General features: G+C 37.7%; 1 pseudogene; it reads right to left on the bottom strand.

The window, feature by feature from the left end:
- Positions 1–20,294, bottom strand: part of LOC138432421 (tissue alpha-L-fucosidase pseudogene) — a 140,695-nt pseudogene that overhangs the window by 100,867 nt on the left and 19,534 nt on the right.

The raw sequence follows: 20,294 nt of genomic DNA, 5'->3' as shown, positions 1-20,294 counted from the left end.
TCACTATATTGATTCTTCCGATCCATGAACATGGTATATTTCTCCATCTATTAGTGTCCTCTTTGATTTCTTTCATCAGTGTTTTATAGTTTTCTATATATAAGTCTTTAGTTTCTTTAGGTAGATGTATTCCTAAGTATTTTATTCTTTTCGTTGCAATGGTGAATGGAATTGTTTCCTTAATTTCTTTTTCTACTTTCTCATTATTCGTGTATAGGAATGCAAGGGATTTCTGTGTGTTGATTTTATATCCTGCAACTTTACTATATTCATTGATTAGCTCTAGTAATTTTCTGGTGGAGTCTTTAGGGTTTTCCATGTAGAGGATCATGTCATCTGCAAACAGTGAGAGTAAGGAAAATATAAGCAAGGTGAAAAGACAGCCTTCTGAATGGGAGAAAATAATAGCAAATGAAGCAACTGACAAACAACTAATCTCAAAAATATACAAGCAACTTATGCAGCTCAATTCCAGAAAAATAAACGACCCAATCAAAAAATGGGCCAAAGAACTAAATAGACATTTCTCCAAAGAAGACATACGGATGGCTAACAAACACATGAAAAGATGCTCAACATCACTCATTATTAGAGAAATGCAAATCAAAACCACAATGAGGTACCACTTCACACCAGTCAGAATGGCTGCGATCCAAAAATCTGCAAGCAATAAATGCTGGAGAGGGTGTGGAGAAAAGGGAACCCTCCTACACTGTTGGTGGGAATGCAAACTAGTACAGCCACTATGGAGAACAGTGTGGAGATTCCTTAAAAAATTGCAAATAGAACTACCTTATGACCCAGCAATCCCACTTCTGGGCATACACACCGAGGAAACCAGAATTGAAAGAGACACATGTACCCCAATGTTCATCGCAGCACTGTTTATAATAGCCAGGACATGGAAACAACGTAGATGTCCATCAGCAGATGAATGGATAAGCAAGCTGTGGTACATATACACAATGGAGTATTACTCAGCCATTAAAAAGAATTCATTTGAATCAGTTCTGATGAGATGGATGAAACTGGAGCCGATTATACAGAGTGAAGTAAGCCAGAAAGAAAAACACCAATACAGTATACTAACACATATATATGGAATTTAGGAAGATGGCAATGACGACCCTGTATGCAAGACATGGAAAGAGACACAGATGTGTATAACGGACTTTTGGACTCAGAGGGAGAGGGAGAGGGAGAGGGTGGGATGATTTGGGAGAATGACAGTCTAACATGTATACTATCATGTAAGAATTGAATCGCCAGTCTATGTCTGACGCAGGATGCAGCATGCTTGGGGCTGGTGCATGGGGATGAACCAGAGAGATGTTATGGGGAGGGAGGTGGGAGGGGGGTTCATGTATGGGAACGCATGTAAGAATTAAAGATTTTAAAATTTAAAAAATAAAAAACTAAAAATAAATAAATAAATAAATAAATAAGAAATAAGTCGATCACAAAAAGACAAATACTGAATGATTCTGCTTACCTGAGGCATCTAAAGTAATCAGACTCTTAGAAGGAGAAAGTAGGATGGTGGTTGCCAGGGTGCTGGGGAAGTGAAAAACAAGGAGTTGTTCAATAGGTAGAGAGTTTCAGTCATGCGAGATGAAAAAGTTATACAGGTCTGTGTTACAACAGTGTGCATACAGTTAATAATACTGTACTGTACACTTAAAATGTTTAATCTTATGGATTTTCTTAACCACAACAAATTTTGATGGCCCTAAAACATGGCAGGCTTGAAAATACAAAATTTTTACGCACCAAACGTCAGAGCAAGAATTAATAAGTGATGCCCATATATCAGACCATAAAAAACAACAATTAATTCCCAAAGCAGAAATTCTACATTTTTCTAACCATGATACAATCAAAGCAAAAACTATAATCACATATTTAAGCAAAAAAATCATAAATAGGTCAAACCAATAACTTTGAACTTCTGGAAAACAATCTTCTATACAAAGTTACAAGGGATATCAAATCCTTCATTATAGACTAGATTTTAAATAGCATAACTAAGAAATAACAGGACTAAAAATACTAATAAAAATTGTGGGATGTGGCCAAAATTCCAATCAAGAATGAATTCATATCGTTTAATGAATTTTTAAATCAAGCATAAAAATAGGTAATATGATAAACTGGTTAATCTGATAATTGATAAAAATAAGTTGAAAATAAAATGATAATGATAAAGATGTTTGAGCACTGATCATGAGTCAGGTACTCAACCAAATGCCTTATACAATTATCTTGTTGAACTCTCACTTTATTCCAGAAAGATGGGTATTATTAGTTGTATTTTATAAATAAAGAAATTAAGATTTCAGCACATTAAGTAATTTGCTCAAGATCACACAGCCAATAAATGACAAAAATCAAGATTTATTCCAGGTTTATCTGACTCCAAAGTCTTTGCCTTTAATCACTGCTATTATAGGATTAGAAAACAACAAAGAGTCTAAATGATAAATACAAACAAAATTTGGCCCTTTGGGAAAAAACCTGGCAAACCTAATATAGAAAACAGATAAAAAGAAAGAACAAAAAGCATTTTAGTAAGAAGAAAGAGAGTATATCAGATACATTATAATTTTAAGTGAATTATTCTTTATGTTAATAAATTTATAAATATTGATGAACTGGTCTATTTCCTAATAATATATAAATCATTGATTGTGTAGAGAAAGAAGTAGATAATCCGAACAAAAACTAATAGCTGTGGGGAAAATGGAAAATTATCAAAGGCACAATGGTTAGAGTGATTTACCAGTGAATTTTAAGTTTCAAACAAGAATAATCTTTAAAACTCAGATAGAGAAACAAAATGAACAAATGTCACATTTTATCAAGACACAAAGAAAGATGTGAACAAATGTTCCTAAATAGGAAAACTCAATTTTATAAAGATGTTAAAAAAATTTCTTCTAAAATTAATTTAAGGATTTAACTCAATCTTCATGGGGATAATTTTCAAAGTTCAGCAAAATATTTCTAATGTTTAGCAAACAAAAAAAGAGAATAAACAAATTTTTGGAAGATTAAATGAGTAATGAAGTGATTAAAATGTCCTATAAAATTTGCACAATTAAACTATAAAATAAACTGTAAAAAACTGCTACAAAAATCACTGGGTAGATTGACGGAATGGAATAAACACCTAGAAAGACACATGATATATAAAGGAATTAGCATGTTATAAAGGTTCCAATAAAATCAGAAGGATAACTATGAAGGACAGAGGGTGGACAGGAATTAGATCCTTCGCGTATACAACACACACACACACACACACACACACAGTTTAAAGACATAAACGTAAGACTGAAGAAATTCAAAATTATTTCAAAACCTTTGAAAGTAGATGAATACATAATATAAGGATTAAGGGAAGGTTTTCCAGGCATAAACATGATGGAAAATATCAAAAAGGTAAAAAGTCAATAGGCTTGCCTGCATCAAAACAGTTAAATTTATCTACTTCAAAGAGAAATATAAATAAGGTGTAAAAGCAAGCAAAGTGGTAAAATATTTTTTGTTATGTGACGGACAATAGGTTGATACACTCTGTGTATAAAAAGCTCACACAGCTGGATAAAATTCCGTGTTTCTACAGTTTAGGTGCCCACTTCCAATACCCCTCTAATTTGGAGGAAATTCCCCTGTGGACAGGCTGCCATCCTTGCACACTGGCCAATGGTGGGAGGCCATGTGATCTAAACACAGGCAATCATACGCTGAGCCTTTCCCTTTTGGAAGGTGAGACAGAAACACATAGAATCTACTAGAGATTATTCACAGATGCTGTAGTGGAATTCAAAGGCCAGAGGATTCATGGTCACACAACCATGGTACCAGAAGTCATGCTGCCAACCACTGTCCAGCTACAGCCAGTGGTAGCTGTGCTGGCCTAATTGTTCCTGTGGCAGAATGTCAGCGTTCCTGGTCTCTCTTTGGCTACTGCCCAAGCCTGTTTCTCAGCCTTCCTCTCAGTTCTGTGAGCTACTCAACACTCTTAGCAGCCAATTCTTCTTACATGGCATCTTCTAAAGTTAACTGAAAGTTCCTGCCATTTGTAACCAAGAATCCTGACTAGTACACCTCTCTAAATAAATGGTCAAAGACATAAAATGGAAAGTCACAGAGAAAGAAGCACAAATTGCTAATGTTTTTAAAGTATTCAGTCTTACTGTATCAAATTAATTACTTCTAGAAAATCAAAGGCATAATTTGGGGTTAAAATTAGCATGCTTCTTTATTAATGATAATACTTTGAATTAGCAAACACATGGAGAAATGATAGGTGCACAAATTTATATAATTTTTAAGAAAGAAAGTCGATTATATACACCAAAAACCTTCCAGATGTCCATAACTTTGTTTTAGATAAAAGAATTATTTTTTCCTAAGGATTTTAAAAATTCATTCATTCATTCATTTCTGGCTGTGCTGGGTCTTCACTGCTGTGCACAGGTTCTCTGTGGTTGTGGTGAGTGGGGGCTGCTCTCTAGTTGTGGTGCATAATCTTCTCATTGCAGTGGCTTCTTTTGTTGCAGAGCACGGGGCTCTAGGCACACAGGCTAAACAGTTGTTGCTAGTTGGCTCTAGAGTGTGGCTTCAGTAGTTGTGGTACACAGGCTTAGTTGCTCCAAGGCAAGCAGGATCTTCCCAGACCAGGGAATCAAACCCCTGTCCCCTGCATTGGTAGGCAGACCCTTAACCACTGAAGATGTCCGTAACTTTTGGATGTATCAAATCTTATTCTAGGAATTTATCATAAAAAATATTTATGCAAAGATTTACATATAAAAACATTAATTCTAGCTTTGCTTTTTTTAAGGTTAAAAAGTTTAAACAAAAATTTGTTCGACAATGTGAAAATGAAAATGTTTAAGAACATACAGAGGAAGCATTCTCAATGTGCTTGTACTTAACTAACTTGCCTGAATGGTCAGTAGTCTATCAATTATTGTTACTTATTAGGACTCTGTTAAACACTGAATATTCCTCATTCATAAACCCATGTACTGTCCCTCCCCACAATTAGGTGGACATTTACCAAGAGTGGGATTCATTTGTGCCTAGGCCTTTGCACAGAATTGGAACCTGCCATTGTTGCTATGAATGCAAAAGAAAGACAATAGCTATTTCCATGAAAGTTGAGTGCTTTGCAAAACTTAGCTAAAAGCAGATTGCTAAAACAGAAAAGAAAAAAGAAGGAAAGGAAGTTACTGTTACTAGGCAACAGAGGAAAATCAATACACTCTAGAGCAGTCATTCTCAAAATTTTTGGTCCATTTACACTCTGTTGTAAGGAACCTAGAATGTTAGGTCCATGAATCAAGGAAAATTGTAAGAGGTCAAACAGGGGATGACGAGAGTGAACATTGACATTTTAGAAATCAGCAAACTAAAATGGACGGGAATGGGTGAATTTCACTCACGTGACCATTATATCTACTACTGTGGGCAAGAATACCTTAGAAGAAATGGAGTAGCCATCTTAGTCAACAAAAGAGTCCAAAATGCAGTACTTGGATGCAATCTCAAAAACAACAGAATGATCTCTTCATTTTCAAGGCAAACCACTCAGTATCACAGTAATCCAAGTCAATGTCCCAACCAATAATGCTGAAGAAGCTGAGTGGTTCTATGAAGACCTACAAGACCTTCTAGAACTAACACCCAAAAAACATTTCCTTTTCATTATAGGGGACTGGAATGGAAAAGTAGGAAGTCAAGAACTACCTGGAGTAACAGGCAAACTTGGCCTTGGAGTACAGAATGAAGCAGGGCAAAGGCTAATAGAGTTGTGCCAAGAGAACTCATGTTCATAGCAGACACTCTCTTCCAGCAAAACAAGAAAAGACTCTATACATGGATATAACCAGATGGTCAATACCGAAATCAGATTGATTATATCTTTGCAGCCAAAGATGGAGAAGTTCTATACAGTCAGCAAAAACAAGACCGGGAGCTGACTGTGGCTTAGATCATGAACTTCTTATTGTCAAATTCAGAGTTAATTGAAGAAAGTAGGGAAAACCACTAGGCCATTCAGGTATGACCTCAATCAAATCTCTTACAATTATACAGTGGAAGTGACAAATAGATTTAAGGGATCAGATCTGATGGACACAGTGCCTGAAGAACTATGGACGGAGGCTTCTGACACCGCACAGGAGGCAGGAATCAACACCATCCCCAAGAAAAAGAAATGCAAAAAGGCAAATGGTTGTCTGAGGAGGCCTTATGAATAGCTGAGAAAAGAAGAGAAGTGAAAGGCAAAAAAGAAAAGAAAAGATATACTCATTTGAATGCAAAGTTCCAAAGAAAAGCAGGGAGAGATACGAAAACCTTCCTCAGTCATCAGTGCAAAGAAATAGAGGAAAACAATAGAATGAGAAAGACTAGAGATCTCTTCAAGAAAATTAGAGACACCAAGAGAACTTTTCATGCAAAGATGGGCTCAATGAAGGACAGAAATGGCATGGACCTAACAGAAGCAGAAGATATTAAGAAGAGGTGGCAAGAATACACAGAAGAACTATACAAAAAAGATCTTTATGACCCAGATAATCACGATGGTGTGATCACTCACCTAGAGCCAGACATCCTGGAATGTGAAGTCAAGTGGGCCTTAGGAAGCATCACTATGAACAAAGCTAGGGGAGGTGATGGAATTCAAGCTAAGCTATCTCAAATCCTAAAATATGATGCTGTGAAAGTGCTGCACTCAATATGCCAGCAAATTTGGAAAATTCAGCAATGGCCACAGGACCAGAAAGGGTCAGTTTTCATTCCAATCCCAAAGAAAGGCAATGCCGAAGGATGCTCAACCTACCGCACAATTGCACTCATCTCACACACTAGCAAAGTAACGCTCAAAATTCTCCAAGGCAGGCTTCAACAGTATGTGAACCATGAACATCCAAATGTTCAAACTGGATTTGGAAAAGGCAGAGGAACCAGAGATCAAATTTCCAACATCAGTTGGATCATATAAAAAGCAAGAGAATTCCAGAAAAACATCTACTGCTTTATTGACCATGCCAAAGCCTTTGACTGTGTGGATGACCACAAACTGCAGAAAATTCTTCAAGAGATGGGAATACCAGACCACCTGACCTACCTCCTGAGAAATCTGTATGCAGGTCAGGAAGCAACAGTTAGAACTGGACATGGAACAACAGACTGGTTCCAAATTGGGAAAGGAATGTGTCATGGCTCTATATTGTTACCCTGCTTGTTTAACTTATATGCAGAGTACATCATGAGATAAGCTGTACTGGATGAAGCACAAGCTGGAATCAAGATTTCTGGGAGAAATCTCAATAACCTCAGATATGCAGATGACACCACCCTTATGGCAGAAAGTGAAGAAGAACTAAAAAGCCTCTTGATGAAAGTGAAAGAGGAGAGTGAAAAGTTGGCTTAAAACTCGACATTCAGAAAACTAAGGTAACGGCATCTGGTCCCATCACTTTACAGCAAATAGATGGGGAAACTGACAGACTTTATTTTCTTGGGCTCCAAAATCACTGCGGACATTGACTGCAGTCATGAAATTAAAAGAGGCTTGCTCCTTGGAAGAAAAGCAATGACAAACCTAGACAGCATACTAAAAAGCAGAGACATCAGAATGGCTGCTATCCAAAAGTCTACAAGCAATAAATGATGGAGAGGGTGTGGAGAAAAGGGAACCCTCTTACACTGTTGGTGGGAATGCAAACTAGTACAGCCACTATGGAGAACAGGAGATTCCTTAAAAAACTGGAAATAGAACTACTATTTGACCCAGCAATCCCACTTCTGGGCATACACACTGAGGAAACCAGAATTGAAAGAGACACGTGAACCCCAATGTTCATTGCAGCACTGTTTATAATAGCCAGGACATGGAAGCAACCTAGATGTCCATCAGCAGATGAATGGATAAGAAAGCTGTGGTACATATACACAATGGAGTATTACTCAGCCATTAAAAATAATGCATTTGAATCAGTTCTAATGGGTGGATGAACCTGGAGCCTATTATACAGGGTGAAGTAAGCCAGAAAGAAAAACACCACTACAGTATACTAACACATATATATGGAATTTAGAAAGATGGTAATGATAACCCTGTATACGAGACAGCAAAAGAGACACAGATTATAGAACAGTCTTTTGGACTCTGTGGGAGAGGGAGAGGGTGGATGATTTGGGAGAATGGCATTGAAACATGTATAATATATGTGAAACGAATCGCCAGTTCAGGTTCAATGCATGATTCAGGATGCTTGCGGCTGGTGCACTGGGATGACCCAAAAGGATGGTATAGGGAGGGAGGTGGGAGGGGGGTTCAGGATGGGCAACACATGTACACCTGTGGCAGACTCAAGTTCATGAATGGCAAAACCAATACAATATTATAAAATAATTAGCCTCCAATTAAAATAAATAAATTTATATTTTAAAAAAAGAAAGCAGAGACATTACTTTGCCAACAAAGGTCTGTCTAGTCAAAGCTAAGGTTTTTCCAGTAGTATTATATAGTTGTGAGAGTTGGACTATAAAGAAAGCTGAGCACCGAAGAACTGATGCTTTTGAACTGTGGTATTGGAGAAGACTCTTGAGAATCTCTTGGACTGCAAGGAGATCCAACCAGTCCATCCTAAAGGAATTCAGTCCTGAATATTCACTGGAAGGACTGATGCTGAAGCTGAAACTCTAATACTTTGGCCACCTGATGTGATGAACTGACTTCTTGGAAAAAACCCTGATGCTGGGAAAGACTGAAGGCTGGAGGAAAAGGGGACAACAGAGGATAAGATAGTTGGATGGCCTCACAGACTCAGTGGACATGAGTTTGAGTAAACTCCAGGAGTTGGTGATGGACAGGGAGGCCTGGCATGCCGCAGTCCATGGGGTCGCAAAGAGTCAGACACAACTGAGCGACTGAGCTGAACTGAACTACACTGTTAAAAATGATTGAGAACCTTAAATAGCTTCTCTTTATGTGGGAAATATATATGGACATTTGCCATATTCAAAATTAATAAATTATTAACTTTTAATTCATTTTTTAAAAATAACAATAATAAATCCACTGAAAGTGAAAGTCGCTTAGTTGTGTCCAACTCTTTGCAACTATACATGGAATTCTCCAGGCCAGAATACTGGAGTAGGCAGCCTTTCCCTTCTCCAGGGGATTTTCCCAACCCAGGGATTGAACCCAGATCTCCTGCATTGCAGGTGGATTTTTACCAGCTGAGCCACAAGGGAAGCCCAAGTATACTGGAGTGGGTAGCCTTTTCCTTCACCTGTGCATCTTCCTGACCCAGGAATTGAACCAAGGTCTCCTGCATTGCTGGTGGACTCTTTACCAAGTGAGCTATCAGGGAAACCAATAATAAATCCATTACATGTTACATAAATAACATAGTTTTGTAATAAGTAAGTACATTCCCAGAAATATTTAGAGTGGTGAGACTGTTATAAATTTCTAATACCTGGCATAATCGAAGGCAGTTGGCTATTCACATTGCTTCAGTTTTCAATCTACTGTGGTATATCAAGTCATGTAGCCTCTAGAAAACTTTGCTGAATACTCATAATCAGATGAGAGTGAGAGAGATAAAAACACCTTAGTGTTATAGGTCAATTATACTTCACATACAAACAAACAAACTCATTAGAAAAAGAGATCAGATTTGTGGTTACCAGAGGCAGGGCTGGGAGAGGTGGGTGAGTTGGATGAAGGTAGTGAAAAGGTACAAACTTCCAGTTATAAGATAAGTAAGTACTAAGGATTTAATGTACATGATAAATATTGCTAACACTGCTGTAAGTTATATATGAAAGTTGTTAAGAGAATAAATACTAAGAATTCTCATCACAGGAAAAATATTTGTCTTTTGTATCTATATGAAATGAAGCATGTTTACTAAACTTTAACATGTTAATCATTTTGTGATATATGTAAGTCAAATTATTACGCTGTACTTCTACAGAGCTGTATGTCAATTTTATCTCAGTAAAACTGGAAAGAAAATAAATAACAAAGTGGGGGAAAAAGAAGCATGTGCATTTTAAGAATAATTCCACATCATTTATTTTACTGCTCCCACCAGCTATTTCACTTTGGGCCACAGTTAGTTAAGCACTCATTATTTCACATAGGAGTCTGAAAGCATGTGGTTCCAAGGTTGATTAATCCAGCGACTAGAACACAGCAGGCTCTGAGTTGGCATCCCTGAGGTGGTCTTCGCTTTCCCCCCAGTGTTCACAAGATGACAACCACAGCTCCAGGGAGCCGATGGCAGGAGAGCTGGAGATTGGAGATGGCAAAGTTTTGCGTCCTGCTTCTCTCTCCTTAGCCGGAGGAAACCCTTTAACAAAAGCCTTTAGCAGACTTCCCCTTATGTCTGTCTGGCAGAACTGGATCACATAGTAACCCCTAGACTATTCACTGGCAAAAAGAATGAGACTGTCGGGACTGGCCTAGAACAATCATAGGCAGCTCAATGTGGGGGATTACATGGATATCCAAGTTTATCCTCCCAGCCTAGAGAATGTGCACCTTCTCTGAACAAATTCTTTCTACACATCTGAACAAAATCAGAGTTATTTCAGCTAAGACAAAGAGGGGAAGTGTTTTGGCAGGAGATGACAACAGTGTCTACCTCCCTCACTTTAAACCAAATTTTTCAATTACTAACCACCAGCCTGAAAGAAAGTGAACGTGAAAGTTTCTCCGTCAACTCTTTGCAACTCCACGGACTATACAGTCCATGGAATTCTCTAGGCCAGAATACTGGAGTGGGTAGCCTTTCCCTTCTCCAGGGGATCTTCCAAACATAAGGATCAAACCCAGGTCTGCCACATTACAGGCAGATTCTTCACCAGTCTGAGTACACAGACTAAAAGGGTACATCCATAACCAGTTACTAAAATTATTTTTTAAAGCAGAATTGTTGCTGTTGTTTAGTTGTTCAGTAGTGTCTGATTCTTTGCAACCCCACCGACTGCAGCATGCCAGGCTACCCTGTCCTTCACTATCTCACAGAGCTTGCTCAAACTCATGTCCATTGAGTCAGTGATGCCACCCAACCATCTCACCCTCTGTCGCCCCTTTTCTCCTCCTGCATCCAGTCTTTCCCAGCATCAGGATCTTTTCTAGTGAATCAGCTCTTCGCATCAGGTGGCCAAAGTATTGGAACTTCAGCTTCAGCATCAGTCCTTCCAATGAATATTCATGATCAGTCCTAACAATGAATATTCAAGACTGATTTCCTTTAGGATTGATTGGTTTGATCTCCTTGCAGTCCAAGGGACTCTCAAGAGTCTTCTCTAAAACCACAGTTCAAAAGCATCAATTCTTTGGTGCTCAGCTTTCTTTATAGTCCAACTCTCGCATCCATACATGACCACTGGAAAAACCATAGCTTTGACTAGACAGACCTTTGTTGGCAAAGTAATGTCTCTGCTTTTGAATATGCTATCTAAGTTGGTCATAACTTTCCTTCCAAGGAGTAAGCGTCTTTTAATTTCATGGCTGTAGTCGACGTCTGCAGTGATTTTGGAACCAAAGAAAATAAAATCTGTCACTGCTTCCATTGTTTCTCCATCTATTTGCTGTAAAGAGATGGGACCAGATGCCATGATCTTAGTTTTTTGAATGTTGAGTTTTAAGCCCAGCCTTTTCACTTTCCTCTTTCACCTTCATCAAGAGGCTCTTTAGTTCCTCTTCACTTTTGCCTTTAGGGTGGTGTCATCTGCATATCTGATGTTATTGATATTTCTCCCAGTAATCTTGATTCCAGCTTGTGCTTCATCCAGCCTGGCATTTCTCATGATGTACTCTGCATAGAAGTTAAATGAGCAGGGTGACAATATACAGCCTTGACATACTCCTTTCCCAATTTGGAACCAGTCTGGTGTTCCATGTCCAGTTCTAACTGTTGCTTCCTGACCTACATAGATTTCTCAGGAGGCAGGTCAGGTGGTCTGGTATTCCCATCTCTGGGAGAATGTTCCACAGTTTATTGTGATCTACACAGTCAAAGGCTTTAGAGTAGTCAATAAAGCAGAAGTAGATGTTTCTCTGGAATTCTCTTGCTTTTTATATGATCCAACAGATGTTGGCAATTTGATCTCTGGTTCCTCCACCTTTTCTAAGACCAGCTTGAAAATCTGGAATTTCTCGGTTCACATATTGTTGAAGCCTAGCTTGGAGAATTTTGAGTAGAATACCATATTGTTTTTATCATGTAAAACCAATATATATACATATACATATTGATGTAGGTGTTAACCGAAGATAAAATAATATGTGTTTGTTTTCTTTGGGTTTATGAATTGGTTTTAAGTTTCTTCCCTATAGCTTTTTATATTTTCTGAGTTTCTCCATGGATACCTCTCTTTCATAAACTGAAAAATTAAGCATTATTTTTAGTGATTTTGTGAAATTAAGTATTGACAATATATTCATACTTTTTATTTGCATAGCAGTTTAAACACTTTATTTTCTTAACCTATAAAATCAGAATAAGAATACTTCATATTTCCTAAGAAAATTGAAATCACACATATAGAACACCAGCAATAGTGCCTAGTAGATAATGAGAGTTTATAAATGCATGCTATTAGTGTTATTTCACATTTACTTGGTGACATAGGTAGGGCAGGACTTACTATCTTCATTTTATAGATTAGGCTACCGAGGCTAAGAGAAGTGCAAGGCCTTCCCCAATATCATACTGCTTGCCAAGATTATTGTTCCTTTCAATTACACCATCACTGCCATCATCCATGGTATAGATGAGAGACAAGAAAATTCTGTTCCTAATGCTTGAGAATGTTTCTCATGATAGATTTTTAAAATATACATATATTTTTTGTTGTTGCTATTGAGATATGATTAACATACCATAAACCTCACCCTTTTGAAATGTACAATTCAGTGATTTTTTAGTATATTAACAAGGTTATGAAACTATCACCACCATCTAATTTCAAAATATTTTCAATGTTCCCTCCCTCAAAAAAAAAAAGCAAAAAAAACACATGTCCATTATCATTCATTCCCTATTCCTTTCTCGCACAAGGCCCTGGAAATCACTAATCTCTTTCCTGTTCCTATGTTCCTATTTGCCTATTCTGAACATCTCCTGTATACAGAACCATACAATATGTGGCCTTCTATACCTGACTTCCTTCAGTTAGCACAATGTTTTTAAGAGTCATTCACGTTGTAACACGTGTCAGCTCTTCATTCCTTTTTATGGCTAAATAATACTGCATTATATGGATATACCACATTTAAAAAATTCATTTATCACTTATATATTAGATTTCTAGACACAGCCATCTGGCGGTTTAACCAACTAAAACAAATAGCAAGTAAATCAGTAACATTCAGTAAACCAGAAAAATGACTGAATAAAATGACCAGTAATCAAACACAAATCAGTAAAATTCAACTCATCTAGTTCATCCAAAACTTTTTTACTTTATTTGTTAAAAAATTAGAAATAATAGTTTTTCACCTTTTGTTGGAATCATTTCTTGTTTGTTTTCTGTTTATTTACCAGACACCAAGAATATTTCAATTGTTTCCAGAATTGTTTGTCCTTCAACTCACTTGCAAATCTTTCAGTCTAAATTCCTTCAATCATAAACTACAAAATACATGCATCTCTGATACTCAGGTAAGATGCCAATGGGAAGCCTAATCCCCACTCCCCCCACCTCCCAGCCTGGGGCTCCTGAACCTGTGCTTATTTTCTCCAGACATAAATGGAGAAAATATTTCTCCTTAAAGAGATGCCCTGTGTGCTCTCATGCAGTCCCAGGCGCCTATGACTCCGGTTCCCTGTTCACGTGTGTAGCCACCGCGGTCTCCACCGCCACTCCACTCCAGTCCACCTTCACCTATCTCCACTCTGTTTCATTCAAGCCGAGGAGTTTAGATAGGATGAAACTTCCCGTGGCTCTGGTGGCAGGAGGAAATGGACAAGCTGACAGTAGCAGCGTATGACACCAGCCTCAGAGGCTTATATAGCCCTCTACAGTTTACAAAGCAATTCTCCATGCAATTTCTCATACAGGTCCCCATGACAGGCCCTTGAATAAGTCAGGCATTTTATCAAGGAAGAAACTGAGATCTGGAAACTGGCCCAGTTCAGACTGTCAAGTGACGGACCCTGAGGCTCCTGTCTCCCAGTCTGTGGTCATCACATGGCCTCACTGCACCACTCCACCTCCAAGGGCACTGGGACAGTGAAGAACGAGCAGCTGAGGCCAAGTATCGACGGCTTGTAGTTGCTTACAGAGGTCACAGGATGGCTATTCACTGACATGCCTGTGCTGAGTATGAGTAAATGAAAGGGTGAAACACAAGTAAAGGGACAGTCAACGGAACTAGTGAAAAAATATATGAGGATACTGAAGACCAACACATGAAGAACAATTATTAGCACCTACGGAGAGTTTTTAAGGAATGAGGGTTTCCAAACAGATTGTGGAGGGTCACTTAAACTTAGCACTACTCATCCAGTCCCAGACCTCCCCCTGGAACATTGCTGAGTGATGTGATGGTCTTCACGCTGAGCTTTGAGTAGGTAAGTTGCTATTAGGCAAAGAAGAACACACTGCCAGGTGTAAACCATTCAGAAAACAAGCTGCCTAGTTTGGCATTTCAATCCATTTCAACATCCATCAGGTCCCCCCAAAATTTTCAACAGATTCCAAGACCTACATTTTGCTCCCACTCTTATTAACACCATTCCCTGATATATATCATCTATAGGTGTTTTACATAGATTTCATTGCATCACACCTGTGAGTTAGGCATTATTATCCCTTTTTTACAGAAGGACAAATTGGGCTCATAAATATGAATAAATTGCTCAAGCCACTTGGGGATAGAGCTGTTGTTTAAACTCAGGTCTCTCTTGTTTCAAATCTCTTTTCTTTCTGATAAAATGCAGTACCTCTATTCTAACTCTCTATTAGAATTTCAATCGAAATCTTGCCTGCAGTTAAATTGTATGAAACATTTTGAGGTAGTTTATATTAGTATAAATTTGTGAACATTCCAATTTCTAAATATGCTGATAATATATTTATTATAAATTCAATTACTGAAATAATGAAACTGCCTTGATAAGCACAGTTGCAATGGGCATTCTAGCTAGGCCTCTTACTTCAAGCTATATTTTATTTAGAGTGCATAGAATTGAGAAAATCATGGTTCAGTAGGTACAAATGTCTTTTAATAATAGTTTTAGTAGTCTCAGTAGTGGTTTGTGATCTCAAGTCATATCTTGACTAAACAGATATGACAGAAAGAGTTATTATGTCTGCAAAAAAAGGTTGCTAAGCTGGTTGCAGAAACCGACATACATTTTTGCCAGTATGTTAAAAATTGTTACATGTGACATTTTAGTGTGGCATGTTGTACTTATTACAATTTTAGTAATAGTTTAAAGTGTATTTAATATTTCAGAATGAATTCTCCCAAATTGATCTAAACATTAAATTTAACCCTAATTAAAATCCCAAGTCACCTTTGAAGAAACTGACAAGCAGATACTAAAATTTGTTTGAAAATGCAGAAGACCTGGACTAGCCAAAACCACTTTGAAGAAGAATAATAAAGTTGGAGGATTTACCCTACTTGATTCTAAGACTTATAAGAAAGCTACTAAAATCAAGAGAGTTAGAGCAAAGATAGACTTACACAGTGGTTGAACAGAACAGAGTCCAGAAACAGAACCAAACTTACATGGTGAGCTGGTTTTTCGACAAAGATGTCAAGATAATTAAATGAAAAAATCAGCAAATGGGATATCCAGCTAAAACAACTGGGTGTCTGTAACAGAAAAATTTTAGCCTCTACCCATATCTTATCTCACATACAAAAAAATGAACTCAAAATAGATCATAGATTTAAACACAAGACCTACAGGAGAAACTGCTTGTGATAACCAGTTAGAAAAAGTATAAAGGCACAAATCATAAAAGAAAATAGTCATTAAATTAACTTTTCCAAAATTAAAAGCTTTTGCTCTTAAAAAAAAAAGCTAAAAAGACAAAGTTATGATTTCACAGTACAATATATATAAATCAAGTCATTATGTTGTACATCTTAAACTTACAGGCTGCTGTATGTCAATTATACCTCAATAAGACTACAGGTTGGGGAGGGGAGGCAAGCAAAAAACTGTGATATGCAAAACATATATCTAACAAATGTATCCGGAATATATAACAAAGTTATACAGCTCAATAAGAGGGTGTGCTTAGTCTCTCAGTCATGTCCGACTCTTTGTGACCCCATGGAGCCCTTCAGGCTCCTCTGTCCATGGAATTCTCCAGGCAAGAAAACTGGAATTGGTAGCCATTCCCTCCTCCAGGGGATCTTCCCCACCCAGGGATTGAACCCAGGTCTCCTGCCTTGCAGGTGGATTCTTTACTGTCTGAACCACCAAGGAAGCCCCAATAAGAAGGAAACAACACAATAAAAATAGGGAAAATATTTGAGCATTTCACAAAAGAAGATATATAAACGCCGATTAGTATATGAAAAGATGTTTTATATCGCAAATTATGAGAAAAATGCCAATTAAAACTACATGAACTATTTATCACATGTGCATGCGTGCTAAGTCACTTCAGTTGTGTCTGGCTCTTTGCGACCGTGTGGACTGTTGCCCACCGGACATCTCTGTCCCTGGAATTATCCAGGCAAGAATACTGGAGTGGGTTCCCATGCCATCCTCCAGAGGATCTTCCCGACCCAGGGATCGAACCCAGTCTCTTACGTCTCCTGCATTTGCAGGCAGGTCTGTACCACCAGCGCTGTTCATCAATTCATCAATATTATACATTTATTAACATACCACTGGGAAGCCCCACATGACACCGAACTCTCACTCCTAGATATTTACCCCAAAGAAATGAGAATATGTCTACGCAAACACTTTCACATGAATGTTTATAGTAGCATTATTTATAATAGTCAAAAGCTGGAAACAACCAAGTACTGATTAGTGAATGGAAAAACAAATTTGGTATATACATACCATGGGATACTACTCAACACAGAAACAAATACACTGTATTTATATGTATTAATACACTCAACAATATAGATGAACGTCAAAAACATTAAGTGAAAAAAAGTTAAACACAAAGGACTACATATTATGATTCAACTATATGAAATCCAAGAGAAGGCAAAACTGAGTGACTGTAAATCAGCAGTTGCCTTGAAGGTAGGAGCTGGGGGAGTGGATTGATGGAAAAGGGGCTCAAGGGAACTTCTTAGGGTGATGGAAATGTTCTTTCTTGATCATGGAAATGGTTAGACAACCACATACAATTACCTAAATTTATTAAACTGTACACTTAGAATTTTATCCTATGTAATGCATACCTCAATAAAACCGAGGCAAATAGTTCTTTTAAATACTAGGGCTTCACCCTAAAAAAGAAAGAAAAAAAAATTTTAGCATTAGAACTGAATATGTACACTTCTGCAAAATAATACCAAAGAAATACACATAAAAGTTATACAATATATGTAAAAGATTGACTTTTTGAAGCTGTTTTGAAATTTTTTGTCCCTCTAATCTCTATCTGAATAAAAATTAGAAATAAATAAGCTACATCTTAAATGATTTTGGCTGACTTTAATATATACAAAACTACCTGTATGTTTAAATATATACAAAACTACTTAAATAGATTCCCAAAGAAAAATCTTCGTTACAGGAGACTTTTTCACTGGACCATGGCTCCTTAAGGCATTTGAAGACAGTGAGAAACAATGTTTCAGCTTGTTAGTTTTGAGTGTTTGAGAGGTTTTGTTTTTTATCTTTTGGTTTCCAGGGTGTGGTGATTTTTTTGTTTTTTGGCAGTGCTTAGCCACCTCATCATGCTTTCTTATTGTCACAAGGTGTTTTTATGATTCATCAGTCAACATCCAGGGTCAGATAATTAGCCATAAACATACTTCACCTGTACTGTGATGAAAATAATATCACAACGTGCAAGAGATCCCCTTGAAGATGAAATTGAAAGAAATTGTGGCCACATGTTGTTTCAAACCTGTATTCATTACACCTCCTGACTGCATGTCATCCAAGAGAGGCCAAACAGATGTGTAAAAATAGCTGTTTAACAGGGGGGAAAATACTGTAAAATTGTTTATGGCAGGACAGCGGGTTCTTATAGGCAAAGTAAATTACAAATAGATTTCTCAATTACTTTTTAAAGCCTGGTATTTGATTCTTATATAACAGTCAAAAATCAATTTTGCATGGAATTTATGTGAATACCTCATTATTAATAAAACAGCGGTTGGCGGCTGCTACTTGCTCCCCACAAAAGCGGCACGCAGTGGGGAAGCATTCACGTGCCAGGCTATGTAATCGTTTATCTTTTTATCCCCTGCTTCAGCATCATAAAAAAAAGAAAGGGAAGAAATGAATTCCAAGCAAATTTTAGACATTGCTTCTGGCAGTCCCTCATTCAAGGGGGCCAGGAGGGGTGCCTGAGAGTGCTTAGTGGCAGGTGTTAGAGCAGTTCTCATGCCCCACTCCCTGCTCATATTGTACCTCAAAGGTCTTTTTTAAAATAAACATCTTAAGCAAATAACTCCAGTTGTTGTAAAAGACATTGAACTCCACCACTCACTTTATGCCTAGTGTATCTCATCTCAGTACTGGAGCTCACTGTTGACCAAGTGAACTTATTCAAAATGATCAGCCAGTGGTGCTTTTTTCCAAATCGCTTAATGACAGTTACTAATTTTTAAAAGAAAAGAACTTGTTCTTGACTCAAACATTCTATGCACCTAACAAGCATATTTATCTCCAGTTCATAAATAGGAAAACTGAATTCCATTAATGTCTAGATTTTGTGTTTAATTCATCAAACCATGAATACTCCCTTCCAAAAGGAAAAGTGTAGTATAATGAGCAAACTAGCTTCTCTAGTTGGAGAGGGCAATGGCACCCGACTTCATTACTCTTGCCTGGAAAATCCCATGGACAGAGGAGCCTGGTAGGCTGCAGTCCATGGGGTCGCTACTAGTCCGACACAACTGAGTGACTTCACTTTCACTTTTCACTTTCCTCCACTGGAGAAGGAAATGGCAACCCACTCCAGGGTTCTTGCCTGGAGAATCCCAGGGACGGGGGTGGGCTGCCGTGTATGGGGTCACACAGAGTCAGACGTGACTGAAGCGACTTGGCAGCAGCAGCAGCAGCATCCATACATTTGTTCTCTTCATCTGTGCCTCTATTTCTGCTTTGCAAATAAGATCATCTGTACCATTTTTCTAGATTTCACACATATATATTAATATATGATATTTCTTTTTCTCTTTCTGACCGGTTGGCCTTTCTTAACCAAGCAAGTGACTTCTAGTAAGTTCTGTCATTGCTTTAGGGATTGTCTTTTCACCAAAAAATTAGTGTTTTCAAAAATGATCTGAGGTTTCTTTCAGTTCATAAACAGCTTTAAGACTCAGGGCAGTGAGCAAAAAGTCATTTTGTTTTGTCACATGCAAAAAAAAAAAATAAGGCTTGGCCACCAACATGAGTAAATGCTCATTTTCAGACGTTAAAGACAGTTTAGACCATAGCTATCTGCTACTTCTTCTACTGAGTCCACGCTTTGAAGATCCTGGCAGGGAAAAAAGGCAAGAATCTCCCTGCCTCTGGGTGTTTGCAGCACATTTCCCACAGTGCTGATTTCTCCCTTCTTTGAATCTCTGCTCATGAATGATCACACCTGGCAGCTGTGGGCAAGCTCACTTACCCCCTACACCTCCGAGTCAGCAGCTAATTAGAAATACAGTATGAACACAATCACTAAACCAGCCCAAAAAGCTGTGGCAGAATCTAGTTTACAAAGTCTGTTTGAGACAGAGGTGTACATAAGATGACTCCTTTTAAATATAGAATGCCAGGAGTTTACTGAAGAATAAGAGTCCAGGGTAGATAAGAAAAGTTTTCTTTAAGGACTGGGTTTAATATCCATTGTGAAACAAAATGACTTAAACATGATCAACATATTCAGAGTTTTAAAATACAATTACTTTCCTTTTATTCCTTCTCTAATTCTTCACATAGTTAATCTGACTTACCATGTCTTCACTGAGAATCATACAGTTAATCAACTGAAATCAGTAAAATTAGTATTCTTTTGGAAAGAATACATTTTTTTCAAAAAGGAAAGATACATTTTTTTTTCTAGGTCAAATTCACATTTGTGATTTGTTTACGCAA

Source organism: Ovis canadensis, chromosome 2 (genome assembly GCF_042477335.2).
Source record: "Ovis canadensis isolate MfBH-ARS-UI-01 breed Bighorn chromosome 2, ARS-UI_OviCan_v2, whole genome shotgun sequence".
NCBI classification, from domain to species: Eukaryota; Metazoa; Chordata; class Mammalia; order Artiodactyla; family Bovidae; genus Ovis; species Ovis canadensis.
Note: the sequence above shows the minus strand (reverse complement) of the source record. Positions and strands in the feature narration are given on the sequence as shown.